The following is a 10,626-nucleotide window of genomic DNA, read 5'->3' on the forward strand; positions in this document are numbered from 1 at the left end:
AAGCCACTTCTGAACCAGAGACAACGTCAGAAGCATCTTAACTGGGCTGTGGAGAAAAAGAACTGGACTCAGTGGTCCAAAGTCCTCTTTTCAGATAAAAGTAAATTTTGCATTTCATTTGGAAATCAAGGTCTGGAGTCTGAAGGAAGAGTGGAGAGGCACAGAATCCAAGCTGCTTGAAGTCAGAGATGATTTGGGTGCCGTTACGTTTGCTGGTGTTGGTTCATTGTGTTTTATCAAGTCCAAAGTCAATGCGCCCAGGAGATTTTGGAGCACTTTATGCTTCCATCTGCTGACAAGCTTTATGGAGATGCTGATTTCCTTTTGTGCCAAAACCACTTCCAAACTTGAACTTGAACTTTTCTGTTTTGCAAATCCTTTTTTTGATTGATCTTAGGAAATATTCTAATATTTTTAGATACTGGATTTTTGACTTTCATGTAAGCTCTAAGCATCAAAATTAAAACAAAAAAAAACTTTTGAAATGTTTTACTTTACATGTAATGAATCTAGAATATATGAAAGTTTCACTTTTTGAAATAAGTTACGGAAAAAGTGCATTTTGAGATGCACATATATATATATATATATATATATATATACAGTATATGTATGTATGTGTATAATGTGTGTGTATATATATATATATATATATATATATATATATATATATATATATATATATATATATATATACATACATACATACATACATATACATATATATATATATATATATATATATATATATATATATATATATACATACATACATACATATACACACATATATATGTGTATAAGCTTTAGCAATTACATAGTTTGTATTAAGTATTGTTTGTTTTTGTATTATATGCATAATTAAGTGCTTTTATTTTATTTATTTACATTATTATTATTATTATTATTAGTTTTGTTATTATTTGTTATATTGTTTATTTATTTATTTTTTAAGTTTTACTTTTGATTTTTATATATATATATACTTTTTAATTGAATATAAAGTTTATTAGACTAACTGTTGTTTGATCCCATTCTTTTCAGATAATTAGTCAACAAATCCTCTGTAAAAACTGCAGAAAGTGGTCAAAGGCACACAGGTACGTTTTTAATAATCTTTTGATTGTTAGTGTATTAAAGTGAAACATTCGACATTAAAGCATTAATGCATGTATACTACAAATTTGCATACATTAAGTTTTGTTTAAAATCTGAACATTTGGCAGACCTATCAAATGATGTGTAAAGAAAGATCATGATTAATATTGGAAGTTTATTTCTCACTGGAAATGGAAGGTCAAGTGCATTGTGGATACATTATTGTATACAGTGCACTTTTATGTAAATAGAGAGCAGTAGGTCATTTATTTATACAGAAATGATCATACTGTGCACAGTGTGCTTCCCGAGTACTACAGAAACAGTAATACAGTATACTGCTGTTCTCAACACACTAGAAGAACTGATAATTTAGGAGGAATTTAGGTATGTCCTCCACACAATTACAGCCTCTAGAGGGCAGCAAAACTCTCTTACACATTTCATTTAGGTTTGACACATGGTGGCCCAAATCTAATAATTTTTCTGTAAGGATAGTCAACTTATTTCGGATATATGGGTACTTGCATGTTATTTATTTGAACACTATATGCCATTTATAAACATTGGACACAGCATGGTGAACAAATAGAAATTCATAGTGGTGTATAGGCCTAATATTATAATATTTTATATCTTTATTGTATTATATTAGTGTTATGTGTATATATAAGCTTTAATATGTATTGTATTTTGAATAATTTTGAACAATTTATTCATATTAATATTTATTTGATTTGCTGTATAATATACTATTTATTTATTATTGTAATTATTATTTATTTATTTATTGCTATTTTAAAGGCTGAATTAAATACAATTTATTAATATTATTTATATATATATATATATATATATATGTTTCATTTATTAGAATAATTTTCATATGAGTAAAACGTTATATATACTGTTTATTTATTCTTCTAGCCATTTTCTTCGTCTTCTATATATGTATGTGTATATATATATATATATATATATATATATATATATATATATATCATTGTGCTTTTGTTTTTATTTTAAAGGCTGAAGTAAATACAAAAGGAACAAGCTCCTTAAATTTGGCATAGACATTTGCTCATAAAATTGCTTCAACGATTATGTGCTCTTAAAGCGCGCATGCAAGCAAGACGTTTGGGCCTTTACAGCAGCGAATTACACACTCACACATTTCAGGATACAGCGTCCGGCTGTATGTTTCCCTGAAAAGTAAATGCGAAATCAGCAGCACTCAAATCACATTTCTTGGACATGGAAGGGGGCAATTCCTGACTGTGTAGCTTAACTGAACCTTTTACGACGGCTCCAAGAAATCCACACACTATTCGCTCGCCTTGCTCCATGGTGACACCCACATCTCTGGCAGCTTAGCGATTTACATTTTAGCATAATGCCAGCCATAGAGGAGGCACAAGGCAAGGGCGATAAGTTACAAAGTGCTCCGGGGGTAAACCTTGTAAGAGAGGTTTTGGAGCTATTTACAGTGCTTCAGAAATCCTTCAAAGATGCGCCAATTGGGGAGGAGATTGTTCGCAGGGGTGCATGCTTCGCACACAAAACGCAACACAATACGCGAGAAGCGCAACATGACCAGATGGCACTAATTCGAATATCCTCATTTTATCGCATGCTTTTGGGAAAAAAAATGTGGTCGGGGCAAGTCGGAAAATAAAAAGGAAATATAACGTTTCAGTTTTAGCAAAATACAATTAGGACCTTTGTCGCCAGTCAAAAGCCAAAAGCAAAAGTACGCCGGATGAAAGGCGTGCGAGAAAGAAAACGAGAAAAGGGCTTAAATGATTTCTAAGATGCAATTTAATTTTCAATATGGGACTATTAAATTTTTGAGGCACATCCACTGTCGAGATATGTTTTCGATTGTGCAATTTCACATAACAGAATGCGGCTGAAATGCAAAAATCTCAACAATGGAGGTGGGAAAAGCAATGGCTTTTTCTTCTCTTATCGAAATTGCTTTCTGTAGAGTTGTTCCATTTGAAATGCATTTAATTGCAAATAAAAAAGGAGTGGAGAGAAAGCCGTGCGCCTCCTAAGCCTTTCTCATCTGTTTGGACGCAGGGAGAGAGAGTATTCAAACGTGGAGCGGCCCAGACAATAAGAAGAAGCAGGCGTGCTCTGAATAGCCCAATCTCTCTGCCTCGCCGTCCCACGCAGGCCAATCCGCTGGCGTCCCTCGGCCGGAAAACAGGGGCGGACCTCCCGCCGAAACAGAGAAAGCGCTCAGAATAGTAGGTGTTTTCCTGCAGAAAGTTTGCAGAACTCTTTGCTTTATGTAGCATTGCTCAGACGATGCATGGAGGTATTGAGTTTGCTTTCAGATGCTTCCACCAGAATGAGATGATTGTTGACACGCAGTATTGAGAAAAAAAAAAAAATTACCAGTAGGCCTATATTTATGGACTTTTTCACTAAATGACACATTAAAATAAATAACACATTCATTTGAAATAACAATATTTTGAGAAAGATTAAGGAGCAATGCTACAAAAATAAATCAATAAATAAATGAAAATTAATACATATAAATAAATAAATAAATACAACTGGAATTATATAGTGTAAAATGTCCTAATCATTGAAAAAAACATCCATTAATTCAGAATAACAATATTCCAAGGAAGAATAAATAAATAAATTAAAAAAACATAATAATAATAAATACATCTAAGCTACAAGACTGATATATTTTTGGTAGCACTTTAGTTTACAGTGTCCTTGTTACACGTTACATGTACTTACTATTATAAGAACAATTAATTATGCATAATTACATGCAATTAACCCTAAACCAAACCCTGATCCTAACCCCAACTATATAGTAAGTACACATAGTTAATTAATATTACTCCGTACTTAAATGTATAATTACAGTGTAAAAAGGACACCTTAAAATAAAGTTTAACCAATAATTTTAATGAGTACAATATTATGTATATTATTTATTAATATTTACTTGATTTTCTATTTTACAGGCTGAAGCAATTACAGAAGGAACAAGCTCCTTAAATTTGGCATAGACAAACAATAGATAAATTAATGAATTAAAAATAAATACAGCTAAACTACAAGATTCCATTCCATTTCATTTTTTGTAGCATTACTAAAAGATTGCATGGAAGTATCAACTTTTTTTTCCAGATTTTTCTCCTTAGGAAATGCACCAAAATTAGGCAAATGTTGACAAAGAGTGAAGAGAAATATTTTTTAACAATGTATTTATTGGCTGCTAACAACATCCATTCATTCGGAATGACAATATTTCAAGAGAAATATCAATAAATACTCAAAATACATCTTGCGTTACAAAGTGTAAAAAGTCCACATCAATGAAATCCAAACAGAGCAACACGATTAACGACTGTTTGTGTTCATCTCTGACTTCATACTGTGTCTTTCTCTCAGGAAAAACATCTGAGGAGCAGGTGACATCCTCAGCGAGAAACAACTGATTTGTGTTTTCATTTTCAGGATGCTCTTGGCCTTCTCCCGGAGGATTGTGGGAAAATTGCCGACGATCCCGAGAAGCGAGCCAAGTGAGACCCTTCAAACTTTCTTTGCAATTCTGGAATTCTATTTTCCCTCCAAACAAAGATTTATACATATTTATACGAGCCGATCGACGGGAAGGTGGTCCGGAGGAGGGGAGTAGAAGCGGCGGAACTGCAGAGGTAAACTTTATGTAAATGCCATAAAGTAATAGACTTGTAGTGCAAATCACACCATTTTATCTTTAATTTTGCCGAGCCGCCCCTTCCCAGCATCCTCTCGGCATCTCTACGGCACGTCCCATCTCTCCCTCCCCCAAAGTCCTCTTTCCGTGGGCTTAAAGGTGCATCGGAGATATGCATTTAAGCATATTCAGAACACGGGGCGTGAAATTAAATGTGTGACAGAGTGGGAAAAATATACAGGCGCGGGAGATGCCTTAAAAATAGTCATTTATGCAGATGGAAAAGGAGGGGAGTTGAAAATCATTTGCGACAGGATGACCCTCTCCGCAAGCTGTCTACCTCTCACTGTTCTCGGCCCTAATCTCTCGCTGTATCTTCATTTTTCATTGAACTCGCCAGTTTGTTGCTAAGCAGCCTTGTAGATAAGGCAAAGTGCTAAAAGGAGACAACTGAAGGTGCTCAGTGGGTCCGTTTCTATTGCACTTTCACCCAAGGCAATGGGCAGAATTTAACGGATTCCTTCCAACATATGTTTTTGCCAGATAAGTAAACAGTGTGTGTCGGCAAGGAAGAAAAAAAAGCATTTGCAATTTAATGACATTACAGCTCCCAGCTTAGCCCTTCCGTGCTGCCAGGCGCCGAGCGGAGAAAAGGAAAGAGCGGAAGAATGGAACCGGGTGTCATCTGCGTGCGTGTGTGTGTGTGCGCTCGTGTGTTTTTCCTCTCTTTCCCGTCTCTCCTCTCTTCATTCTTGTCGCTGCTTCATTCTCTTCCGCAGACTTTCCTCAAGTTTGCGACGGAAGCTTTTTTGAGTCGAGCGCTCAAAAACGTCGACAGGGCCGTGAGAGAAAATTCCAAATTTGAGTTCTGGATCCGGATCTGGAATTTGGACTGGACTGAATTGGCCACACCCCACAGGATGCCGAAGCGGATTTCCCAAAAAAATTAAGGAAAATCATTATCAAACAATATGGGCAAGAATTAGACTAGATCTACTTAGGTGTTTATCCATTTTAATTGCATTTGGTGTCAATTAGAGCAATAAATAATAATGTCATGTTATTTCAATCAGAATCTCCTTATTAATCAAGTATCCAAACATAACTTCATAATATAATATTATATAACTATAGTATTGATTAACTTATAATATATTAAACATAATTATAATAGCTACTACTTAATACGTTAGAATTATTCACTTTAATACAATTATTAAATATAAAAATTTAATCTCTAGGGGGCATTATAAAAGTTATTAATTTAATTCACTGAAAATATTATTTAAATCAGAATCTCTTTATTAGCCAAGTATCCAAACATGACTTTAAATTTCATATAATTATTGCAATATTATTTATTATTTTATAATACATTAAATATAATATTATATATTATAATTTTTACATATTTCAATACAATTTTTAAATATTTATATTTATATATATATATATATATATATATATATATATATATATATATATATATATATACTTATATGTGTAGTTTCTATAAATGGCATTAAATAAAAGTTTATTAATTTAATTTACTGAAATTATTATTTTAATCAGAATCAGAATCTCTTTATTAGCCAAGTATGCAAGCATACAAAGAATGTGACATATATAATAAAGAACAATTTTATATATATAAATTATTTAAATCAGAATCTATTTATTAGCCCAAGTTTGTAAGCATACCAAGAATTTCATTATTATAATATATTAAATGCACTATACTTATAATATTATATAATTACAAAATATATTAATATTGTAATTATGTAATTAGAACTATAAAACTTTAGTATAGTGTGTGTGTGTGTGTGTGTATATATATATATATATATATATATATATATGATTGTTTATGTTATGTTTGCTCAATTCAAATTGGAATTTTAAAGACGTTCTGATATGATTCCGACCGGTGCGCGACCCAGTTGACGTTCATTTCACTCATTTCCGCTCGATTTTTCCAGCTAGGTAAGTGGAGCTCAGTGAGACACTGGGCCTTAATTCCAGAAAAACAGCCCTTGGGGAATTCTGGAGGGCCACATAATCTCAGCGTCTCCATTTCAGGCAGGCAACACAAGCATGGCCCGTCAGACCGTGGGTGAAGCCCCCTGCCCCCATCTCGCTTTCTCCCCCGGTGTCTTGACAGCGACTTATTATGGCAGGCTAATTGTGCAGGAAAGCAGATTATGGAAGTGTTAGGATGTAACTCCTTGACCGTGTGCTAATGTGATGTCAAGCTTTTTTCTTTTTTCGAGGGGGAAGCACTGCCAGCTACATGCCAGGGCACTCTTTGGCACCGCCTGTAATCTGCCTTTGGTATTAACTCAGCAAACCGGCTTGTTGGAGTGCGGATCCCTCACTAATTATTGCTACAAGAAAGACTTATATTGGTGGCGTTGATCTTTCATTAAGCGTGCTATATGGAAAGGCATTGGCAGGCATCACCCCCCCTTCCTTAAAGGATACACGGTCGCCCTCGGGGCACGAGGATTGCTAAAGCGTCTTACAGAGGAGGAAGGGGGCAGAAAATTTGGGTCAGGCGTGTTTGCCAAAAACAAGAATTTCAGGTCCTGCTTTAAAGGAGATACTTCGCTCTCCGCCTTTATTCTGCGTGCAAACATCAGCTCTCACATACATGATGCATTGTGATTTTTAATTCTGTGCATCGCTTTAGGATAGAAAAATGGGAACTGAGATCTCTTTAATGTCTCTTTTTTTCTTCTAATTTTAGGAGAGTCTGAGACCAAGTTGAGACCTAAAAGATTGAATCACATAAATTCATTTTAATCTGTGAATTTTTAATTAAAAATTTTTTTTTTAATTTTGTGTATCGCCTTAGAACTTCACGAAATTAAAGGGAGAGCAAATGGAAAGTTTGCAATATATAGAGGGACAATATATAATAACTATGCAATATAGATTTGCATTTATGCATTTAGCAGATGCTTTTATCCAAAGCGACTTACAAAAGAGGAACAGAAGCAAAGATGTAATGTAGGCTTCATCCTGGTTATTACAAAAAAGATCAGTAATGCATGTCTAATCTAGAGTTTCATCTAAGATCTCACTAATGTCTCAAATTGTGCTCACCAAAGTGTGCAATCAAACGTCAGAGACCTCAATATGAACTCAAGCATTTCTCATCAAATAATCTGAGCTGATATTCACTTAATTTATTTAGTTGTATAACCTATATGACAACTATTGACTTTATTTTTTTTTACTTTTTATTTCTCTTTAAGAAATTTTAGAAACAGCTAATAATTTAAATTAATTACATTTAATTACGTAATGAATTAATTATATTAAATATAATAATTCTAAATAATTATTAAATATAAATGTTGTTTTGTATATAATATTTATTTTATATATTTTATATAATGTTCTATAGGGAGCATTATCTAAAAGTTCATTAATTTAATGTAATGCATTTATCATTTAATTGAAAATCAGAATCTCTATTAGTCAAGTGCATACAGAGAATGTTACTTTATATTTAATATAATTATTATATAATTTTAATATATATATTATGATATACTATTATAATGTATGTTTTAATATTATAATTATATAATCATTCATTATTAAATATAATAATTATATACATTTATGCATGTTTCTATATGGGGAATTGCTTGCATTGTTTATGTGCAATGAAATGTCTGAGTAATTCATAATCAAACTGGATGACAACTATAGACTCCTTTTTTGCATCTGAGACAAAGTTGAAACTTCAAAGACACAGCGTTGAATCTCCAAAGGTATGAAAAAGCAATCGATTCACCTGTCATTGCACACATCAGATCGTTTAATTAAATGTAGGTATTTCAGCACAGCTACTCTTCAAAACTGAATACAAATTCGCATACTTTTACTATGTATAAATAGCATGATTTTGACAAAGCGTTTGTATCCAGGCACTTTAGCATATCCGAGGTCGTGTTAATAAAGCTCTCTCGCAGGCAGCCGCTCCTCTTACGTTTGCTTTAGCTCTACCTGAGCCCACCGGCCTGTCACCTCTGATTGTAAATCAAATTACCGAGATGCATAAATTCAATACCTAAACATGAGCGTTTGAACATTTATTTATCCTGCATCAAACTGCATTTGTTAAACTAATATCAGCAGAAGTGTTGAGAAGTGCAGAGTGACACCGGAACGCAATGAGTCTGACATTAATGGCCTAATGACTCGCATTTACACGCTGTCCTACATACATAAATGCACGTCTTGTTATTGCACGATGCTGCCGATGATATTTTGGTGCACATTTCACCCTAATGATCCAGTTTAAGTCAGAATGCGTGTCTTTTTGAATGCATCGCTGCCGTATCGACAATGAGCGAGAGCTAGAAAGGTCTGAGGGTTATTCGTTTCAAACACGCTCGTGGGTTAGAAAAGAGTTCATGAAGATGAGTACATAAGTTTTGCAATTCATGAGCATTTCATGAAATCCAGTATCTTTTCATTGTGTGTGCATTGTAAAAAACACAGCAAAGCATTTTGATTTGGGGTCTTTTTTAATGTATTCTAGAAGATTCAAATGAGTGATCATCAAATCTTCATAAATAACATGCAGATTTTTCTATAATGCATTGAATTATGTATTTGTAATCATTGTTTTCTGGCATGAGATGATACGTGTATATTTTGTTGTGATTCTCACTATGGACGTCATTCTGTAAGAAGGAGTGTTGGAAATAGATTAAGTGTGTTATTAGAGTCGCTGTTTGTTCCAGTTATGCACAAACAGGGGTTTGATAATGTGCTTTTGGTTGCTGTAGCAAATTGCATATTGAAAAATTACATTTATTTCAGTGTTTAGATATTGTTATGGTTGTTGTTTTGTCAAATAACATATTGAGCACTCAGTTGTGGTGCTCTGCAGTGTAAAAAAAGCCTTGTGAGTTGAATTTCTCTGTCATAAATTATAATTAATATGATTCAGGGGTGAATTAGTATGATTTGAGTGCAAGCACTGGGCTATATAGTAATATTACTGAGTCAGCTAAAGAAAAAATGTAATATTTGACTGGATGCAGCACCTTTGACATTAACAGCAAAAGCTATTGGAAGTGTTTTTGCCTCTTTAAATGTTTTTAAGTTTGTTTATCTAAATTAAGTATATGTTTTTAGTTGCATTTTATTATTTGCATTAAGAATTGTGACCTAAGTTCCAGGCCACCGACTGAGAATGGAATGGAACGCAATGGAACAGAATCCAACAGAGCACAATGCAGTACAATAGAATAAAATGCAATGCAGTAGAATAGAATAGAACAGAACAGAACAGAACAGAATGCAATTGAACAGTATATAACATAACACAGTGGAATGGAATAGAACAGAATGGAATGCAATATAATAGTATATAATGGAACACAATGCAATAGAATAAAATAGAATGCAATGTAATAGAATAGTATAGAAAGGAATGCAATGGAATTGAATAGAATCCAAAAGAGCGCAATGCAATACAATATAATAAAATGCGATGCAATAGAATAGAACAGAACAGAACAGAATGCAATTGAACAGTTTATAACATAACGCAATGGAATGGAATAGAATAGAATGGAATTCACTGCAATAGAATGCAGTGCAATAGAATAGTATATAACGGGACACAATGCAATAGAATAGAACAGAATTGAATGCAACAGAATAAAATAGAATGCAATGTAATAGAACAGTATAGAAGGGAATGCAATGCAAAAGAATGGAATGGAATGCAATAGAATAGAACAGAGTAGAATGCAATGCAAAAGAATAGAATGCAATGCAATAGAATAGTATAGTATATAACTGAA

The sequence above is a fragment of the Onychostoma macrolepis genome, chromosome 09 (genome assembly GCF_012432095.1).
Source record: "Onychostoma macrolepis isolate SWU-2019 chromosome 09, ASM1243209v1, whole genome shotgun sequence".
Classification (NCBI taxonomy): Eukaryota; Metazoa; Chordata; class Actinopteri; order Cypriniformes; family Cyprinidae; genus Onychostoma; species Onychostoma macrolepis.